Source organism: Tenrec ecaudatus, chromosome 4 (genome assembly GCF_050624435.1).
Source record: "Tenrec ecaudatus isolate mTenEca1 chromosome 4, mTenEca1.hap1, whole genome shotgun sequence".
NCBI lineage: Eukaryota > Metazoa > Chordata > Mammalia > Afrosoricida > Tenrecidae > Tenrec > Tenrec ecaudatus.
The window spans coordinates 116,138,825-116,161,549 of NC_134533.1; the positions used below are offsets into that span (position 1 = coordinate 116,138,825).

General features: G+C 48.9%; 1 pseudogene; it reads left to right on the forward strand.

The window, feature by feature from the left end:
- The first annotated feature begins 252 nt into the window (after positions 1-252).
- On the forward strand, positions 253-19,116 carry LOC142446003 (small ribosomal subunit protein eS17 pseudogene; annotated as a pseudogene).
- Positions 19,117-22,725: the final 3,609 nt, after the last annotated feature.

A 22,725-nucleotide genomic window follows, 5' to 3' on the forward strand; every position in this document is an offset into this window, starting at 1 on the left:
CCGGGGCCCCCGGGGCGGGCGGAGGCAGCAGGCGGCCCGCCGGCCCCGCTCCCCCGACTCCCGCGCCGGCAGCCCCGCCGGCCCCGCTCGCCGCCGCCGCCGCCGCCGCCATCTTGTAGTGCAGTGAAGCCTCCGGGGCCGCGGGGAGCCGGCCGGGGGGAGGGGGCACGGGGGGGCGGGAAAAGCGGGGAGGGGGGCGGGAGCACGTCACTCCGGGGGGCGGAGCGCCCGAGCCGCCCGGCGCCCGGCGCCATGGCAACCGCGGGTCACGTGGTGACGCGCGTCACTGCCGAGAGCCATAGCAACCGTGACCTCACCGGCGAGCTCGACCTTCCCCGCGTGGGCCCCGGTCCCCGAGGCGCTGGATCCCGGGGGCCCCGCGCTGGGGATGCGGCAGCTCCGGTCCCCAGCCTCGGAGCCCAGGGCTGCGGGGTGCTGGGCCCCAGAGCCCCCTAGGTGTCCCTGGTGTCGCCGACTGGACCCCTGGGGGACCTGCGCCCCCGGAGCCGTCACCCACCACCCACCCGCTGAAACGAAAGTGCGTCCTCGCCCTGGGCGCCACCAGCCCTTTCCCCCGCGTCGCCCTGCGGCTGCCAAGGCAGGACTAGCTGCAGCGCCGGAGTTCCTGTAGCCAAGTTGGTAGCAGCAAGGCTGGGGAATTCTTAGGGCACAATCCCTTCCTCTGAACCAAACCCAGCTCACCCGGAACAATCCTTGGACTTGTTCCCCAATACAGGGAGACGGGGAAAGGGGATTTACGCGTTCAAGGGCTGAGAAACCAGCCCAAACAGGCACGCCAGTCATTGGGTGGGCGAGAGGCAGGGAAAGGTACGTCATTTTCCTTCCTGCCACCCCCACCCCACCTTCACCACCACCCCCAATTATAGAGCGAAATGCCTGTCCCAGTGCCTGCGCACCGTTTCCGCTGCGTGGATACCCCTGAAGAAGGTGGGAGGGGGGCGTTGTCCACGGGGGGGGGGGGGAGCCACGTCATGTGGAAGAACAGTTCGTTAGGCAAAGTAAATTAGAGAATCGATTCCATCCTTCCTAGTGACTTTCAAGGTCATTAAAGGTGACCAGATTCATAATTCTGACAGTAATCCTCACATCCCTCTTTTTCTCCTCTAGGTTAGCAGGCATCACATGCCCTTCTGGGCCCTAGCTCCCCTGACTTCCCCCTCCGTCTGCCCCCCCACCCTCCCTCCTGTTATTAAATAGATGGATTTAACCGCTTTGGATAGTGGGGGGCTGGGGGGCTGGGTTGGCACTCACAAGATTCTCTTGTCAGGCTGAGGGAGCAGAGAAAACTGAATGTTAGTGAGAAATGTCTCCCTTCCCTCTTGTCTGGCTCTATCCACATCCATGTCTCGCAATAGACTGAGCTCCCCAGTGACCGTCTGCATCGTCAGGTCACTGCCTATGGATGTCAGCTGGGGAGGCTCACAGTGAGAGGACAGAGCAGGGGTTTTTCTCACTGACCAAGGGGCAGTTCCCAGCAACCTGATGCCCCACCTGACTGTCAGCCATGGCTGGGACAGAGGGGGTCCTCCCATGATTGTCTCACATCAATCCCCTGTTGGCTGTTCCAAATTGCCAACACAATTAACACTAATTGGCTCCTTCACTGGCAAATAAGGACAACCAACGATGAGCTCAATCCCAGATCTACGATGGGGTACAGCTCGCCTCTCAACCACGTTATGACCCCCCACACCTGCCCCTACCAGAGACTACACCCTAACTTCAGTGCTGTGCCCCAGTTTTATCGCAACATCTTTGCGTTGGCTGAAAGGCTAGGAAAGAGCTTGCGCTCTGGAGACTGCTGCCGCGGCCCGTGGAGGCCATGCTCACGGCTGACCCTCCAACCTCCTGTGTACCCACAGCACATCCAGGATCACAACTTTTGCCGTTCTCAGGAGAGAGAGACAAAAAAGTCTCCTGGGAAAGCTAGAAATGGGGCATTGGTTTGATTTCCAAAGAGACACTGACGTCTTGTAACACAGTCAGATTCCGTGCGTTCTGCTGGGTGCCCGGCTGCTCGTGTCCTTCACCTATGGCTGAGGACAATGGTGGTGTGTCTGAATGAGATTTGCTTGCGTCAAGCCTGGACTGGCTGAAAGAGCCCTCTTTTGTGGGAAGAACACCCCTACCAGGCTCTCCTTACAACTCAAGCAATGCTGCCATCAGTATCAGGTCAGTTTAGCAGCGGTTCTCGACCTGTGAGTGTCGACCCCTTTGGGGGTCGAACAACGCTTTCCCAGGGGTCGCTCGATTCATAACAATAGCAAAGAGTTAGGTTTAGGATTGGTGTAGGGTTAAGATTAAGGTTTGCCATAGGATTAGGGGTGCAGTTAGAGTTATGGTCATTGATTGGGGTAGAATTAGTGCTATATTGTGGTTAGGGTTCGGGATAAGGTTAGACTTGGTAGCAACGAAAATGATTTTATGGGTGGGGGGGTGGTCACCACAACATGAGGAACGGTAGTAAAGGGTCAAGGCATTAGGAAGGTTGAGAACCGCTGTCCTAAAGATTGAGAGCCATCAGGACTTTGGGGATGGCCCAGCCCCTCACTTGACATTGGCCCACCCTGTTACCAATCGGAAAAGAATCGTTACCAATTTACAAAAGAAGCATTTTTCAGAAGTTGCATATGCAAAAACACCTCTTCTGTTCCCAAATGAGGAAATGTTCAAACCAAGCTCACTCCCATGGAGCCCGTGCTGACTCGCCCGGGATGCATCTGCCCCTGGGGGTCTCCAGCATGGAGATCTTCCTGGGAACTACACCTGGACCGCCTCATCACACTCCCTCCAGGCAGCTTGTGCTTTTTGAACTGCAGGCCTTGCGCTTAGCAGTCCAAAGGCAGACCACCACGTCACCCGGGCTCCTTTCATGGGTTGTGAATTCAGCCAGACAGGGCTCCGGCGGGTACCGTGCCTCCTGAACGCTCCAAGTGCCCTGCTTCCCGGGTGAGCTTTGTTCAGACTTCACTCTGGGATGCTGCCTCAGCTGTGTGGCTTTTGCCCTTCCTCCCCCTTGTAGCCCAGATCGACCCAGTCATGACCAAATGCTCCCCCTGGCTACGGAAAAGCAAGTCTGAACAGCCAAAGACAACCTGAGAGTATTCTGCTGAAAAATGTCCTGGGGAGAGGGCTTAAGAGAAGCCAAATAAACTTTTGGTCCAGAGTTTCCCCTTCAGTTAATCCACATTTTCCTGAAATCAATCCTGTACATTACGTAACATGAAACAGGAATGTCGCGTGGAGTGGATGATGACAGAACACTGGGGAGCGGCTCATGGGGACGGGTGAACAGGATGAGGAACGTAACTGGTGCCCAGCACTGCGCAAGAGAACATTGTTGAAGTGGCGCGTGTTTGCACTACGTGCGTGTTTGCCACGTTTTAAAAAGAGAGAGAGAGAAGAGGGGGACATACCCTTACTACTGGACACATGCTTCCGGATATGGCTTAAGTAGTCCGTTGTCTATTTAAAGTGAAGGATAGAGTTAGGGTAAAAGGACTCGGATTTGTGTGGAGTTAGGATGAAGGTTGGCCATAGGATTAGGGTTAGGGTTACGGTCATTGATTGGGGTAGAATTAGTGCTATGGTATCATTAGGCCTGGGGATAAGGTTAGACTTAGGGCAAATGCTGGGGGTAGGGTTAGAGCAAACGCTAGAGTTCCTTTACTGTTATATGGTGCCTTTAAATATTTTCTTGTTCTCTGGGTGAAAGTTTTCAGAGCAAATTTGGTTGTCGTTCAACCATCTATACCAGCAGTTCTCAACCCGTGGGTCGTGACCCCTTTGGGTCACCCAATTCATAACAGTTGAAAAATTACAGTTATGAAATAGCAATGAAATTCTTTTATGGTTGGGGTCACCGCAACATGAGGAACTGCCTTAAAGGGTCGTGGCATTAGGAAGGTGGGAACCACTGGTCTGTACATTGTTCTGTGACATTGTTTTGGTCCCCACAATGTGACATCGCTCTTCTCTCTCTTTGCCATTTCCCTCTATCCTTCTTCCCTGTCCCTTCCTGCCATGGGAGCCTTACCGTAGGCCAAGCTGCCCCACTGGTCTTGTGTGGATGATTGTTACAAATGTGCTCACACCTCTTTAGGGCTGTCTCTCTTTTGGAAATCCAGTGGTGCAGAATCGCCCCTGTGGGTTTCTGAGAGTGGAGGGCCTCTTTCTCCCATGGAGTGGCCGGCGCTTTCTAACAGGTGACCTTGTGGTCAGCAGCCCAATGGCGATATTTTTCCTGTAGACTAATAATGTGACTCTGTTATTATTTTAAATCGACATTTTCCTAACCTTTAGTTTTATGAGGAACATTAATGGGAAAATGCATCTAATATAGAAAAAAAATATTCATCCAGGGCAACATTTTTTTCATGAAAGTTTATGCCCCCTAAGGATCGTTGGTGGCACAGGGGGTACAGCCCCTGGCTGCTAATCTGCAGATGAGTGGTTCTAAGTCACCAGCCAGTCGGTGGAAGAATGACATGCCCACCTGTTTCCATACTTACAGCCTTGGAACCCCGAGGGGCATTTCCCCGGCCTACAGTGTGGTGAAGAGTTGGAATCACTAGCCAGCCATGGGCTATGAGTACACCTGGTTGCCCTGAGATCCAGTCGAGGATGTCTATCTTAATACACCTTGGTCGATTTGCTTATTAATTGCCTTTTTGTCCTAAAGGAAAAGTGTAGTTCTCTGCAAGTATTAATTAAGGAACTGGCATGTTTGGATTCTTTTCTTTCCCTGGAATATAGGCCTGTCCCTAAAATCTTAGGAAGTCACAACATTTCACAGAAAATAAAGGTGGAATATATATATATATATATATATATATATATATATATATATCCCTGCTTTTAAAGCTACAGAACCACCTCTTTCCACTTTTCTCGCCAGCTTCTCATCTCTCCTAGACTTAAAAACAATTTTTAAAACTTGCAATAACGCCTCTCCTGCGCCGCACCTGCCCTGGGAATTGCCTCTCCGTTTTGAGTGAGTCCCCTCTAGGAGCCAGGCTCCTGTTGGAAGACCCGGCACACTCCCCAGCTGTTTCCTCAAGGTGAGATTGGGCTTTCTGCTGGTCGCTCCAGCTGCTGGCCCAGGAAATGTAGACCATTGGGACTGGTTCCTGTAGGTAGCAGACCTACCTTTATTTGCTCGAATTCCACTACAATTGCCCCATGAAATTGGAAAATCCATCTTCCACCTCCAGGCCAAAAGGAATCTCCCGGGTCTTCAGAGCCCCCTGCTGGCCACCAGCCGGAACGACAGGACTCTCCCTTCCCGGGCTTGCTAGTTAGTTCAGCTGCAGGCAGTTGAAACCCACAAGCTGGAGCCCACGTAGGAGCTGACTCCAGGACGACGCGGGGTTTCTTCATGGTCAAATAGGAAGTACAGTGGGCTAAGGTCCCAGGGGTGCTTCAGGGTTAGCCGACACCAAAGTTACCCCCAGAGTCCTCCAGACAATTTTAAAAACTATTTTTAAAGACAAACTTCATCTGGAATGTCTTTTATTCGTAAAAATAATCACACGCTTTTGGCATGTTTTCGGAGAAAAGCTGACTCCATGTGGAAAAGGATCACGGATTATTCAGTTAGACCTGGGCGTTTAGTGACTATTTCTACTCGTGGTTCGTCTGCTGGAGCCGTGGCTTACAGGCAGTGGTGGGATTCACACCTAAGTTTGTGTTGAGTTTGGCAAACCGGTTGTTAAAAAGGCACTGTAACCAGCGTTCTCTCGAAGGTGGACAAATGGACAGCCACCCAATGTGGCAATTAAAAATTTACATTTCGACTCTTTTTTAACATTCACCTGCAAAACCGTGTAGTCTAAGTACCTGCAGTAGCGCTCATTCTGTCCATGTGTATTAAAAAATAGAGCTTTGCTTGCAATTTTAATTCATTGACTTCATAAAACTCGTTATACTTTTGATGAAAGTACATTTTTATTCCTTTACACTTGTTACTTCGGTAAACAAACAGAACATAAAGAGAAAAAATGCCAAACAGCCAGAGGGTTGTTTGACACATTCATTTCAGCTTTGAATGAGTTATGCCAATTCCTGAAACTGTCCAGAGCTACAAATATTGTTGGAACAATGGCTGTAAGTTCAGCAGAAGCAGAAAGATTTTTCAATGAACATAATCTATGCAGAGAAGTCACCTATTGCTAACATATCAAACACCATGACTACTCTATACTTGGCCTGCCTCTAAAGCAGCAGTTCTCAACCTGCGGGTCTCGACCCCTTTGGTCTTGCCTGATTCCTAACAATAGCAAAATGACAGTGATGAAGTAGCAACGGAAATAATGTTATGGTCGTGGGTCACCATGACATGAGGAACTGTATGAAAGGGTGGCAGCGTTAGGAAGGTTGAGAGCCACTGCTCTAAAAGAATGGACTCCTACTCCTGCCATGAGAAGATGGTGAAGGATACATCACACAGCTGGTGAGGCTTAGGTAAAAGCAGAGGACACCAATCCAAAAGGCAATATGGAAAGATCTTAAATAGCAGTTTTATTGTTTTTGTCAGGTATGCTTTTATACTCCGTTAATCTTTTAAAAACTCTTATAATCTATTATTGTTCTTATTTAAGCGCTAACTTATAGAATTGGGAACTACCTTTCTGCATATATATTTTTAGGCTGAAGACGGTCGTTAGGGCAGTAGGCCAACTGTGAAATTACTTTGAACACTGGTTACCTGTTGGGCAGCCCACCTCCAGGTGGTGATTCGAACCCACCAGCAATCCTGCCAGAAAGATGGCCCTTTCTACTCCAGGAAAGATTTGTAGACTTCAGTGTGGAATTCACCTCCATGCAAAGAAATCCTCACAACGGGACCACTAGGTGACATCATGATAAAAGGAGAAAAAAGATTGACGTTCTCAAGGATTTTGTCTGACTTGGATCCACAATCCAAGTTCATGGGAGCAGCAGTCAAAGAGATCAGACACATTGCATTGGGGAACTCGGCTCACAAGACCCCTCAAATGTACTGAAAAGCAAAGACATTACTTCGAAGACTAAGGTGCACCTGAGCCAAGCCATGGTATTTCTCAATCGCCTCATTTGCATGTGGAAGTTCGACATGAATAAGGAAGACTGAAGAAGAAGCCACACGTGTGAATTGTGGTGCTGGCAAAGACTATAGAAAGTACCCTGGACTTCCAACAGAGCGAACACATCTGTCTTGGAAGAAGTACAGCCAGAATGCTCCTTAGAGGCAAGGGTGGCGAGATTTCTTCTCCCGGAGAGACCACTCCTTGGACATCATGCTTGGAAAGAGGAGGTCCTGGGCAAGATGGATGGACACAGTGGCTGCAACAGTGGGCTCATACATGGGAACCCTGGTGAGGATGGGCAGGGCCAAGCAGATCACTCTCTCACTGGAAACTCACAGGCCAGCTCCACTCTGTTCTATTGGGTCTTGATGAGTCAGAACAGACTAGATGAGGTGAGTTTTGGTTTGAGTCTGTCTTTAAACTTGTTTCCTTTTGTGGAAAAACACACCTCCCTCATGGGGTTGCTGCAAGAATTAACCGTTAGAAAGGTAGAGATACAAATCCCAGCCAAGTTCATTGCCATCCAGCAGACTCTGCCTCACGACACCCCCCCCCCCTCCGCCCCGAGGTAGGGTTTCCATGGCTGTAAGTCGTCCACGGGAACAGATGGCGCATCTTTCGCCCAAGGAGGAACTGGTTGGTGGGTTTGAACCTGCTGCTTAGCCTTGTGATAGCAGCCCAGTGCCTACCTTCTGTGCCACCAACGCTCCTTAAACACAGATAGCCTGGCCTCGATTAGGGTCAGAGGAGCCCTGGTGGCATGGTGGTTACTCTTTGGGCTGCGAAGCTCACGGTCAGCAGTTAGAAGTCCCAGGTGCCCCTTGGGAGAAAGATGAGGTTTTCTACTCCAGTAAAGAGTTACAATCTCAAAAAGGGTCAGTGCCCCCTGTCCTATAGGGTCGCTAGGAGTCAGAATGGGCTCGATGGCAGTTAGTGACGAGCCAAGAGCAGAGTCAGGTGCATGGTGTCCATTGCACAGTGTCCCTTTCCTCCTTCCACACGCCACTATCAAGCACAGTAGCACGAGGCCTTTCAAAAAACTAAGACTCATTGCGAACAGAAATGCCAAAATAGGAGCAGAACTACCCCCTGTGGGCTTCGGAGCTACATCTACAGGAGTAGCAGCCTCATCTTTTTCCCACAGAGCAGGTGGCTCTGCCACTCTGCCACCAGGGCTCCTGAGAATAGAAATAAGGCTGTGGAAATAGATGAAAGGGAGACAGTGTTAGGTTTAAAGACAGTTTTGTTAGTTCGTTTAGTTGAAGCAAGCCAATACAGTCAGTATTGGGGAGTTAGATTTGTTGGTGTTTAGGATGCAAAATAATCCCACTCACACAACTGCCTAGAGTTGTAATTACCCGCATTTTATAGATGGTCAAGTTACTTGACTTATGTGACGATTGGCTCCCAACAGTAAATGGAGAATTGGAGAAGCAAAACCAGGGTTGTCGATCTCCAAACTGGTTGTTTGTTTGCATTTTCCAGAGAATAGCAGTGCCTGTGGTCTGTTACAAACAAACAAACAAACATGGGGAACCGATTACAATCACCAACATATACCCCCTCCCAGGGGGATGGGCAACAGAAAAGTGGGTGGATGGAGACATCGGTCAGTGTAAGACATGAAAAAATAATAACTTATAAATTATCAAGGGTTTGTGAGGGAGGAAGGATGGGGGAGGAAGGGGAAAATGAGGAGCTGATACCAAGGGCTCAAGTAGAAAGAAAATGTTTTGAAAATGATGATGGCAACAAATGTACAAATGTGCTTAACACAATGGATGAATGGATGGATTGTGATAAGAATTGTATGAGCCCCCAATAAAATGATTTAAAAAGGAAAACAAATTAAGTATTCAAACAACAACAATCTGATGGTGATGATTTTTTCTTCTAAAATTTATTCAAATAAATATTGTGTTATTCTGGGTAGACTAGACAAAAAAAATCATAGACACTTAAATGTGTATAAGACAGAGATTTATATAAAGAGTAATTGTATATAAAGAAAACATCCCATACCTTCTTTTATTAAATTGGAACTCTATGATGCTCACTCTCCCGACACAACGGCTGGAGCCAGAAGGGGCGCCTCTCCTCAAGAGGGAGAAACTGGAATCTCGCCCCAAAGAGGAGCCTGGCGGTGACCCTCATGAGGCAGCAATGGGCAGAGCTTCCCAAAGACAAAGAAGCAGCTCCCCATGAAGGGGGAGCCTGCCAGCAGTGGCCCTGAGGAGGCGGCTGCAAGCAGCAAGAGCAACAGCACTAAGAAAAAGGAGAAAAAATTAAAAACAGCCCAGGGAGATTAACCCTCTCAATAAATAAATAAACCCACAAACAAAACAGAAGCTGTATACGTTTCCAAGCTTTCTGCAGAATGCAAAAGTTTCTAGGAGCATGATGATGGCAACAAAGATACAAATGTGCTTGACACAATGGATGGAGGCGAATCCAACTCCACCCCAGGATGACTCCTATGAGGCAGGGGTCAGAGGAGCCTCCACCCTCCACCCTTGTTTACCCTGTTCTGATATCAACTGTCTACCGCGACACTCCACTTCACCGCGGGTTCGATCATCCATCCCAATGGCCACACAGAACCCATTGTGAATGCTCGCCATTATGGGGGTTTATTAGGGAAGTTAGGTTACCCCAAGTCAGGATCAGAAAGCATTAAGGGTATAGTCCTTTTGTCTACAGTGCCTCTTCTTAGCCATGGCGACAGGCATGTCTCTTTCTTTTCCTTAGCCTCTTAGCCATGTGGTCCCTTGACCTGTGTCGAGTGTTACAAAGCTCTGTTAACACTGAGGAGTGTCCAAGGAGCACACCACTCTGCAAGCCAGCCTCCCACCTGAAGACACCCACCTTTACTTGTTAAGTCCAGCCCACCGCTCTATCTTGTGGTCTCGGTGCTGCTTCTCTGCTCTGTCTCATAGACTTGGTGCTGTGGCCTCTGCGGCCTCTGCTGCCTCCCCCATTTCAGACAGAGGTTTTGCACAATTGTGTACAATGGACTTAATGATTGGAGGACTTTTCTCTTCCTGCTTCTGAGATGGCCCACTTTTATACCCACCAGAGTGGCAAAACTGACCAATCCCAAGTTAGAGTCTTCTACGCCTTGTTTGCATACTCTCAGTCACTGGGTAGGAGTTACAAAGACTATAGAGAGAAGAGCCACACCAAGCAACTTTCTCTTCACCACAGTTCTGAGTTTGAATCAACTCGAAGGAAGTGGTTAGATCTACTCTACATCCAGCATAGACTCCTGTGCCTTGCCACATACGTGCTCAGTAAGTACTTCTGAAATACATGAAGTCTCCCCCATCAAATTGTGATTTCCTTGAGGGCGGGTACTGTGTTATACGTCATTCCTACATGCCCAGCGTCTCTGACAGTGCTGACAAATTGTAGCCCTCAGTTTACATTGGCAAAACTATATAAAATACAGAGAAAAGGAATTGTTGAATACTTAAGGAATTGTTGTCCTTAAGTGCATATTTTCCCTTCTAAGGGAAGGCAAGGCTGGAGCTCTGGGGTGAGCCTCCAAAGTCTAACTTTTTACTTGCAGAAACTATGTGGGGAGGAAGAAAGTCCTGGAAACCTACTTCCAAAAGCAAAGCCATTAACACTCCTTGAAGTGTTCTGTGGAGCTCAGGTCTACTCTAACACACGTGGGATTGCCATTCGTTGGAATCGGCTGGACAGCGACAGAAACTCAGTGTCCTCTAAGCAATAACCTTCATTGTCTCATCCTTCCTCCTCCTGTTAACCACTAACAAACATTTTTCTCTGCATATCTTCTTGCTGGATGATGTTTTGTATTAGTGAGCTCATACAATGTGTGTTCATTTGTCCCTAACTTCAGTCATCCAACATATTGTTTTCAAGGTTTATCGATGTGGTAACATGTATCCGAACTGTATTTCTCTTCATGATTGAATAAAATTCTGTTTGTATGTATCACGTGTGGCACCATCAAGATCTATTAATAGACACATATGTTGCTCTTACCTTTTGGTTATTGTCAGCACTGCTGTGGTGACTACTGGTGTCCAAGTGCATGCTCCGAAATGCAAGACATAAAAGGTACATGCAAAGCTCAAAATCCTTCTGGGGAAGGCAGGGGAGAATTGAAGAAAACAGGGTGAAAGCTTCAGGACCTTGTTTCAGGTAAAGAATTCTGGGACATGACACCAAAAGTGTGACTCACAAGAGGGAAAAATTGGGAGACTGGGCTTCGTTAAAATTTCAAACTTTGGTGTATCCAGGGACATCATCAAGAAAATTAAGAAACAGCCCACGAAAAAGACTATTTGGATACCAAGTATCAGATAAGGGATTCATGGCAGCCCTATAAGGAATAGCGTATGAAGGGTTCTCAGGCACTGTTGGGTAAGTGATGCACTGCTAACTGCAAGGTTGTAGGTTCGAAGCAACCACTGACTCCACAGGAACAGCTCAGGTGCTCTGCCCATGTCGAGATTGACAGCCTCAGAAGCCCTGGAAGGAGTTTCTGTGAGTCAGAATTGACTTACTGGCAGTGAGTAGAGTGGGTGGGTATAAGTCAACAGCAAAAATATGGACCAGAACTCAAAATCATAAAAAAGACTAACCTTACTGGTTGACTAAAGACCGATGGGAGCCCAAGACTAAGACGCTTGGTTCCTCTTCAGGGGTGGAACTGAACTCACCTCTGTGCTAGACTAACCCACCATTGAAGAGCAGCCTTTACCCAAGGTCAAAGTTCAGAGGGCGAGGAAAGATGGAAGACTGGAAACAGGGAACTTAAGGAGGAAGTGTGATAAGCAATCTTCCTGAGGGAATCGCAATAGATAACAAAATACTTGCAGCTCCTTGCATATAAGATTCCCGGCCTGCTGTCAACCTTTACCCAATTCACAATCAAACGTTTTTAAAAAGCTAAACAGCTCAAACGTTTTTAAAAAGCTAAACAGATATCTTTCTAAAGAAGAACTGCAAAGATGCTCCATGTCATTTGAAGTCAGAGAAATGCACGTTGAGGCCGTAATGAGAGACTACTTCATGCCCATTAGGCTAGCGATTCTTAGACAGACAGAAAATAGTAAGTAAGTACTGAGGGGCATGTGGAGGCACAGGACCGCTCGTGCACTGCTGATGGGAAAGCAAAAGGGAGCCACTAGTATGGGTAACAGGTGGGCCGTTAAAAAATAACAATACACACGGCATTACCGTGGTGTGGTTGCTCAGGCTGATGCTGTCGTTGTTAGCACCCTCAAGTCAGTCCCCACTCACAGTGGTCTGTGTACAGCAGAGCGAGACTCTGCCCGGTCCCGAGCCATCCTCACACTCGTTCCTATGTTTGGGCCCATAGTATCCCGTGGCTGGGTCATATGGTCATGCAAAGCAAAGCAGAAGCATTGCCAGGTGACCCAGTCATTCCATGCCCACGCCCAGACCAAAAGCATGGAAAACAATGCTTCTAACAGACACGCTTACACCAGTGTTCAGTGCAGCCTGGCTCCAAGAGTCCAAAGCTGGCACGGCCCCAAGTGTCTATCATCCACTGAGTGGACACGTATCATGAAGTGCTCATCATCTATAAAGCAGACTGATGTCCTGATATATGACACCATCGGGATGAACTTTGGGCGCATTCAATCAGTCAATCAGTGGCTACCATCAGTTAACTGGGACGCCAGGTGGCCCGTGGGGACCTGAAGGAGCTGTTGCCCGCTCTGCGGCATCCGCCTAAATGCTGGCACACTCCAGTCTGTAGCTGTGGTGCTTGGGTCGCTTTCTCTCACCACGGGTCTCCCACACCTCCGTCGGTCCCCTGGTTCACCAGCCAGGATGTCCTCCTCGAGCCACGGATTTCTTGCATGTCCAACGCAAGACAGGCACAGCGCGGTCGGCTGTGGCCCACAGGTGTTCCAAGGCCACCGCTCAGTAGCAGATCACCTGATCATCCCCCCCACCCCTAGACTTAGTCCGAAGGTCTACTAGCACCTGTTCCCCACGGGTGACCCTGCTGCTGTCTGAAACCTCGGTGACAAAGCTTCCAGACTCAGACTATGCACCCCACTGCGGTATGACACGTGGACAGGGGTGGGGGGGGGTGTTACAAACAATATGCTTAGTGAAATTAAGTCAGGCACAAGAGGTCAAGTATTTACTATGTGATTTCACGGCATGAAATAACGTTTAAAGACAAATCCACTGAGATACAAGATGGCCAATGGTTACCAGGGGGTCAAGGGAGGGGGAAATAAAGAGAAAAACAATGTCTTTCCGCTCCCACCCAGCAATTGCATTTGAACGAGACCTCTCAAAGGTACCAAACTCACTCCACAGCCAATGATTTAATGAGTCCTACACCTGATCCCACTTACTGCTGGGAAACCAGCAGTCCTGGTGGGGAGTCTCCGAGGACACCTTCCTGCTTATAAACAGCTCAGCTGCTGCGTGGCGGGAGCCATGTCTGCTTATTTCTTGTCTGTCCCTTGTTGGTAGACCTCAAGGGTGGCCCACTGCAGTCTCATTTTGGAAGTGGCCTCTTGGGCTGAACTATTTTCAGCTGTGTGTTTGCCGTGCCTGGTTGATTGGGGCACGGCGGTGGGGTGGAAGTTGAGCGTGTATGGGGCTAGACCTCCTGTCTCACCTCCGGAGAGATTCCGCTACAAGACCAACGATTCTGCGCTCCCTGACAGACTTTCGGGGAAATGACAAATGACATCGCCTTCCGGAGGAGTTTAAAGTGTGAGCTGGGGGAAGTGCTAGAAACGGCGTTCTTCCGTTTGCTTCATCATCCTTGGTGGGGCCAAACTAGCCAAGCCACGGGCACTGCTCAGCGGGTTTTCTTTAGAAGCAAGTGCAGGGCTGTGCATAGCGCATCAGAAGCAAAGACGTGAAGCAAAACATGAACACATCCCACGCGACTTCAAGTTGCATTAGCCAGCAAACCATGAACACTTCCCTACATGGTGGAAGGGAACTAGAGTCACCGAAGTACATGCCCTCTCTCCAGACTGCAGCATGTGCACAGGTACAGCTAAGAGATAAGAGCTCAGGACGCCAGGAATCCAGGAACAGGAATGGGAGTAGCGATACCCCGAGGGCTGGGGGAAGGGGGCAGGAGAGAAGGGGAGGGAGGGGGAACCGATCTTGATGATCCACAGGTCACCACACACCCCTGCCCCCAGGGGGATGCACAACAGAAACCATGGGGGAAGGGAGACAGTGGTCGGTGTATGATAAGAAAATAATGATAATTTATCAAGAGGTCCTGAGGGGACAAGGGGGGATAAGAGGAGCTCATACCAAGGGCTCAAATAGAAAGTAAATGTTTAGAAAATACTGATGGCAACACATGTCAAAATATGCTTGATGCAATTGACATATGAATTGTTGTAAGAGTTAATTTAAGAGCCCCCAGTACAATGGTTTTTTAATAAAAAATAATGGTTTTAAATAAAATAATAATGACTTTTATTTTAAATGATTTTTAATTTAAAATAATGCTTTTTAATTAAAACAATAATGATTTTTAATAAAAATAATAAGTAAATGGCCTATGTCTAAAAAGTTGGTCTTAAATTAAAAAGAAAAACTTACGAAGACAATTTTGTGCAGTAGTTAGTTCTGTAGCCAAAGGTTTGTTTCCCAGGGAAAGGACCTGGGTGTATTTGGGAGGTGGTACAGTAGGATAAACAGTGGACTATGACCCACAAGGCGAGTGATTCAAACCCACCAGCCACTCCAAGAGAGGAAGGTGGACTCTCTGCTCCCAGAAAGATTCAGAGTCTGGGAAACTCTCAGGAGTTTGCTGCCAACTCAGAGTCTGCTGACAAGGGCTGAAGACCGACTCTCACCCTGAACCTCTCAGTGTGACCTTGTGCAGCTAGGGTTCTCTCCCCTGCCAAACGAGGCAAATAATCAACAAGTAGGGTTGCTGCAAAGACTAGATGAAATAATGTTTGCAGAAGTGTCCTGAAAACGATCAAAGAGTGCGGACAAACCTCGGAGCCCCTGTGGGTCCCATTCCAGACGTGGACAAGAAAGCACCCACTGTCATGAAACAAGTCACACACACTTTCTGGTCTCCCGGTGGGCCCTGTCCTGTCGTCCAGCCAGTGTGCAACAGCATGATGAAGTCCTTTGAAATAGGGTGGGGGGAAAAAAAAAGAAATAGGGTGGGGATGAGCAAAATGTGACAGCCACAGAGACACGACGTGAGCACACGGCGCGGGAACACACAGCACCCATAGCTAGACTCGCTCCACGCGGGGCCGCTGCAGGCCTTCAGTTCGTACCACCAGGCACAGCAGAAAGAAGGTGAACTCTGCAGGGGGCGCACAATCAGGTGAGGGAAGCCTGCAGTCAGCCCATTGTGCTACTGGATGCTAGGACAGATAGCTCTGGGCGAGATTGGTGTGACAGATAAAGGGGGAGGGGGCCACTAGCTAGCATTCCTATAAAGTAAGTGAGACTTGTGACTGTGGTTCACTACTGTTGAGTGGCCTCCCTCCGGGCTCAAGGTGACCTTTGCACAATGGAACAAAATGGTACCCTGGACAGCCCCTGCCAGTCACATAATCTGTGCTGGATCGGTCGCGGTGACACCAGGAGGTCAGCAGGCTTTTCTTCCTGGTGCCTCTGAGTCTGGAAGAGCCTGGTCAGCATCCTAGGAGAGCACAGTCCAGTGGGGACACTGCAGGGGTGGGGGTGGGGGACTGGGCCTGGGGTGCACTGGCCAGGAAACAAACCCGGGCCTCCCTCATAAAAAGCAAGATTTATACCACAAAGCCACCAAAGCCTCCAATGAGGCTTACGGAAAAAAAAAAAAAAAAAACAAACCCTTGAGGATAATCTAGCCGTCCACGAGAGTGGATCCCCAATCTCCTCTTGTCTGTTGTGGAGGGCTCAGCTAGGAGCCGGGGTGTCATGGCTTCAAGGAAGCCCTGGGGGACTCTAGGTGGTGAGCTAATTCCTTAAATATATAAATCACCTGCCTACATAGACGTGTGTGTGTGTATGCAGACAGAAATGTGTATGTATACATGCAGAGAAAAACATTTTTAAGCACATGCTTCAAACCGTTTGTGGGGTTTCACATGTTTTTCACCCTATCCATTGTGCTGAAGCCCATGTGAAACTGTCCACTACAGCTTAATAAGTAAGCACAAGTAAGTCTGCACTTACCCTGCGTACTGAGGACATGGTCCCGGAGAGGGATTGTAAATGTGCAGATTTTGATTCTGTAGGAAGGTGCTGTGTGGCTGGAAGAGCAATAGATGCCAGCCAGGCCTCGAAGCAGAATATCTGACAAGGTGAAATGTGAAACTACTCTACAGATTAGGAAGTAAGCACAAGTCAGCCGTGCTTACCTTGCTTAGAGACTAACCCAACACTGCATCTTTGCTATTTGTCTATCTATACCCAGAGTAGCTGCTGTCTTTAATTTTCCTAAAGAAAGACCTCTTGGTGTTCTGCCTGGTCCCAGGGGATCAAAGAAACTTCAACTCTTCCCTAGTGAGTAGGATTTTCCAGGGTCCCTGATGCCACCCCGGAAAAGGTGGTAGCTGGGGATCCAATAAATTGAGTTCATGCATAACCCTTGCCCACAGATTTCCTGCAAAGATGGTTACAGGGTTGCTCAGGGAACCTGTAGCGGTAAACCTCAAATGGTGTGGTGGTTGTCATAGGCAATACGCCGTCTTCCCTGCCAACAACACAGGTGCTCTCAGCTCATCCCTTAATACATTGGAGATGAGGCTTGGGAGCAGGGCGAAAAGATGATTATCTCTAAACTTAAGTTCTCCTTGAAAATGACTACTCCGTGAACCGGAAGTCTCATCTCCTTTAGTATGGGAAACAGAAAAGTTATTCCCCACATTGTCCCCCATAATATATGCCAGATCTAAGGCTCTGACTGCTGAAAAGTTATCTAGAGCAATCAGACCCTGTAGTCTGTCCCACCCTAGGTGGGGGCTGCTCCCTTCTGATAAGGATAGTGGATTGTTCCCCTGAAGAAGAGGCCAAAGATATCTAAGGTCAAGCCCGCTCAGGGAGGACCAAGATTAGGTTGCCATCTTGACTCTACAGCCCACCCACCTTGTTACATGTATGCCTTCCTGTCACGTGTGTGCCCCTACTGCCTCCCCTACCTATTGTGTGTACACCCCTAGCCCCTCTCCCTCCTGCTACACATATGCCTATTGTACAACCCCTTCCTGATACGATGTGGTCACCTGTAATTAGGGGGGGCTTGCACGCCCCCTGAGTTGTAGGTAAACCTTGGCTGGAAATCCATCCCCGCTCTCTCCATGGATCTGGCTGCTGAAGCCATGCTGTCTGGGAGGGGAGCACTTGCCTGCTTTGCCTTGTCGGATGGCTTTAATTTTACCCCTCCATTACACAACCGCCCCTTGACCCACTCAATTGTGGGGGCCGGTACCCCACCCTTTAGGGCTCCCTGCGTTGGGAAGGTGTCTTCAGGGAGAGACAAGAGCACATCATTTAGCGCATGCCATTGAGTGGACTCCGACTCACATCACACCTAAAAGACAGAGAACATCCCCACAGGGTTTCTAAGCTTCTGAAGCTTTGATGACAGCCGAACACCCCATAAGAACAGCGGATTCAAGGAACAGAAGCCGATTATTCAAGGAGCACTGGCTTCCTTGTGTTCACAGTGAATGGTCTCACAGGAGTTCCACCACAGCTGCGGTGAAGAACATGTACCATCGTTCAGTACCCATTCGTAAGTAAGCACAAGGAGGTCCCTGCTTACCATGTTTACCTGGTCCTCTGTCCCTGTCAACTTGACTTTGATTCTGTAGACAGGGGTTGGGGGTTTGGGAGAGACCCAGATGCCCCAGCATGCCTAGGAGCAGAATCTTGGATGTGGTGAACCGATGCGAAATTCACTACAAGTCAGCCCACTTCTGCCCTACTTATTGGGCAATCCCACATTGTGCCCACATTTTTCTCCCACAAGCAGCTGGTGGGTTTGTAAGGTCTCTCTCCGGGCTAGAGTTACACCTCGGTCCTTGGCTCCTCATGAGAAAGAATTCACGCCGAAGCCTGGCTCGTGATCCAAGTGGGTTTAATGAGAGTTAGAAGTTTCAGGTTTTACGCGGCACCCATAGGATTCCTCCCGACCGTGCAGCCTGGCAGAGACTGCTCGGGGTCACGCAAAGATCTCTCTCCCAAGTTCTCCTCCAAAGACTGTCTCAAGTTTTTTCTCAAGTTCTCTCCCCAGTTCCTCCTCCCTCCCACCTTGCTCCTGCCTTTTCAAGGATTCCAGGGGGAGGCGTGGTGGACGACCCCAGATCGAACTCATTGGCTGGATTGAATTCACCTGGCCCAGATGGGCCGATCCAGGTTTAATGCCCACCCATGCCCACCGTGGGAAAACCTAGGCCTTTGAGCATGTGCGGTGCGCCGCCCTTTGTTCTCGTGCTGGGCTCTCTTGGGCATGCGTCAATGGACATTCCATCCCTGCCTATCTGCCTAACAGGTTCCCCTCATCCACTTCTTGGTGAGCAACCAAGCACTTTAATCATTGTGTCACCAGGATTCCCTAGCTCAAACAAGCAAACAAAAAACGCTCTCTTTTATCAGGGACCCACACAGTGCCGAGTTCACACCAAAACGGAGAAGAAGGTGGCCCCGGTCATCCATGAGAAGTACTGCACACGCCAGACAACCTCCGCACAAACCTGTGCCATTCCTCCCAGCAAGACGCACCACAACAGCATTGCGGGCTGTGTCGCACCCTTGATGAAGCGGGTCCAGAGAGGACCCGCGCAGCAGGTGGCTTCCTCACACTGCGGGAAGAGGAGAGAGAAAGGAGTGATCACTACATTCCTCACGTCTCAGCACAGGCTCTGGGGATCATGGAAGTGGACCCAGACACTCAGGAAATGTTGAAGCTCTTGGACTTTGGCCGTCTGTCTAACCTGCAGGCACTCAGCCCACAGTTGGAATGAATTTTAAAACGCCGCTTTGTGGTAGTTGCATAATTTCATGTCAACTTGCTAAATAAGTGTAGGGGTGGAGTTGAGTCGGTCAATCAGGTCACAGCCTGATGATCCGTCCTTGTGGGTGTGGCCTAATCATGAGCATTCCAGGAACTTATTTGCTTTCTCCCTGGAAGTGGGTCTCTCTCTCTCTCTCTCTCTCTCTCTCTCTCTCTCTCTCTCTCTCTCTCTCTCTCTCTCTCTCTCTCTCTCTCTCTCTCTCTCTCTCTCTCTCTCTCATCTTCCTGTTGCCAAGCCACATGGAGCCACCCTGATGGCATCCAGAGTTCTGGAAATGCATCCACCACCTTTGAATCTACAAGACTTTGCATCCACCAGCCTGTGATCTTCCTGCATCATTGCATGTGGCTGCGTGAGTCTGAAGAGTGATTTATGGACTAGTATCAGACATGGGCTAATATCAGACTAATGGGCTTGATCTGGATAGGGCTGGGATGTTTTATTAATAAACAATTATAACTGATAGAAAATGCTCTCAAAGACACATATGAGTGTCTCTGGATTTGTTTCTCGAGTCAATCTGGTCTAACACACACGTGGAGCCATTTGAATGTTTTCCATTATGCTGTAAAATTGTCACTAAACCTGGGACACCAATAAAATAACAGCAACCAGATCCACTGCCATCGAGTTGATTATGACTCATAGTGACCCTATAGGACAGAACACCTATAAACCCTGTGGGTTTCAGAGACTGAAAATCTTTATCCAAGCAGACAGCCTCATTTTCCTACCTCACATCAGCTGGTGGTTTTGAACTGCTGACCTTCCAGCTAGCAGCCCACCGAGTAAGCCACAAGGCCACCAGGGCTCCTGGCTACATGATAGAGATATCGGATTCAACTTTCAGGATACAAGTTCTCAGGTTTCTAAGCCTCCTCCTACATGAAGGTTACCCAAGAAAAACGTAAATCAGTAGCTACACATTAATCTTAAGGCACCTGCTGGCACAATGGTTAAATGCTTGGCAGGAATCACAAGGTCAATGTTTGAAGCCCACCAGCAGCACAGCAAGGAGGAAAATATGGAATCTGTAAAGATTTCAGCCTCGGACACCCTCGGGGCCGTTTCTCCTACTATAGGTCCTCTGGGGGGACTGGATCAGACAGCACGCTCCACCATCCCATTATCTTTAGTGTTGATACCGACTCTCTGGGGAGTTGGCCCCTCATTCTGGCTCTTGAGTCTGAGTGCAGGGGTACAGAGAACAATAGCCTGGTTTACCCTTATTCCCACCCCTGGGGACCGGGGCAGCGGCGAGGGAGGGATTGGCCTACAAGTGACTGACTTAGCTTGAAACTGCGGCGCCTGTACCCAAACCCAAAACCCACTGCTGTTGGGTTGATGGCAATGTGTAGGACTTGCTGAAGACGGAATTGGCAGAAAGCTAGGACATTCATGAAGAGAAGAAAATGGAAGGCTTCTCCCCACCCCCACCCAGTTAGAGGTCAGTTTGCTGTTCCACTGATAAACTCTTTACCCCCCAAGATGCCATCCTTATCGGTCACTGTTGAGCTCGGGGGTATTGCTTAATGCATCCTGGCCAAGGCCAAGGACACAGCTTTGTGTAGGCCTCAACCTTCTCCACCTTCCTAATGCCATGACTCTTTAATCCAGTTCCTCATGTGGTGGTGACCCCCAACCATAAAATTATTTTAGTTGCTACTTCATCACTGTCATTTTGCTACTGTTATGCATCGGGCGACCCCTGTGAAAGGGCCATTTGACCCCCAAGGGGGTCGCGACCCTCAGGTTGAGAACCTCTGTTGTAGGCTCTCCCAGTGCATTCAGAATGTCGAGTGCACCCTCAATGTTACTCCTCCCTCTTTCACTTCCCCACCCCTGCTCTTCAGCCATTACCCAAGATTCTGTGGGCTTTGTGATAAACTGAGATAGAATTCATTCACATATCACAAAAGCCACCCTTTAAAAGCGTAAAATTGTCCTATGGGGGGAAAGAGGTCAAATTCCAACATGTTCTATAGAGACCCTTTGTTAAGCTTGAACAGGACCAAGATAGATCATCTGGATGAGGTTGTCGCTCAGCACGAGACTGCAGCGCGGTGGACAGTCAAGGGCCCAGATACAAATTCCAGCGGAAGCTGGAGAAAATGAACACAAGTCTAACAGCCGAAGTCTGATTAGAGTACGTCCCTCTGAATGAATCTCAGTCCAGATGAGCTGTGGGGTGACATCGAGGACATCGTGAAGAAAGCACAAAGCCTGAAAGAAAGAACAGCCCCAAATGGATGGCAGAAAAAACGCTAAAACTTGCTCTTATCTCATATGGAAGAAATAATCACGGACAAGAGCTGAACAGACGACTTCGAAGCATAGCTTGAGAAGGCAAAGTATATTAGAACAAAGTGTGCACACTTCAGGGTCCTGTTGCAGGGCATACACAGACTACCAAATGTTATCAAGGAAGCACACACAGCGGAAGACAAAATAGACGACCTATTAAAAATAAGCCACTTATGCACATCAAAAGATTTCATCAAAAGAGTAAACCGAGAGCCCATGAATTGGGCAGGGGGGTGGGGGAGGGGGGAATCTTTAGCAATGACACAACAGACGAGGGACTAATGACTAAAATCTATAGAATTCTGCAAGACCTCAAAAAGAAAGAAACAAATAATCCAATCAACAGGGGGCAAGGAACATGAATAGACAATTCACAAAGGACAACACTCAATGGCCAATAATATAAGGAAACACTCACATTCACTGGCCATCTGGGAGATGCAGTTCAAAGCAACACCCACAATGATAGCTCATTCAAGGAAACACGGAGGACAACAGACTCTAGCGTGGTAGCGGAGAGATTCAAGTTCTGCTGGTGAGACTGTAAATTCGCACAAGCACTGTGGAAAGCGATGTGGGGCTACCTAAAACAAAAGGCAACAGAAATCCCATACGACCCAGCCCCCCCCCCAAAGAAACAAGAGACAAAACACACACAAACAGACATGTGCTCTCCCATGTTCACTGCACCACACACAGTTCACAAACGCAAGAAGCTGGAAACCCCCCAATGCCGGTCCATAGAGGAATGGATAAAGAAACTCTGGTGCACACACACAATGGAAGCTTTGCATCCCTTAAAATACAGCAAAGAAACCACGGAACGCCTCATGACATGGATGGAAAAGAAAACCATTATGTTGAGTGATGTGGGTCGATCCCAAAAGGAGAAATATTGCATGCATACACCCCTATAAGGACAAACACCGAGATAAAGGCACCCTTCTGCTCTCAGGTCATGTAATCTTCTAATCCAGGCTCCTAAGCAATGTGGTGGTAGCCTGCATAGTGTCCATGAACCATGTAGCACCCCTTCTCTATGTACATCTTAAAAGCCACTTTGACAGCGAAGACCTCACCTCAGCGGGGGTTGGATTTTCAAGGTGCTGGGAGCGGGAGAAGACCACTCAGCTGCTGCCACAGAAAGGTGTGCTAAGGCATCTCAATCAACAGACACGCCTACCAGAGTGATAAGCAAACCTTACTGGAAATCCAAGCCAAGGTTGGGGGGGGGGAAGGACAGGGAAGGTGATTACCTTTCTGTTGGTGGGCATATTAGACGGCATTCTCTAAAGAAACAAGACCAGGAC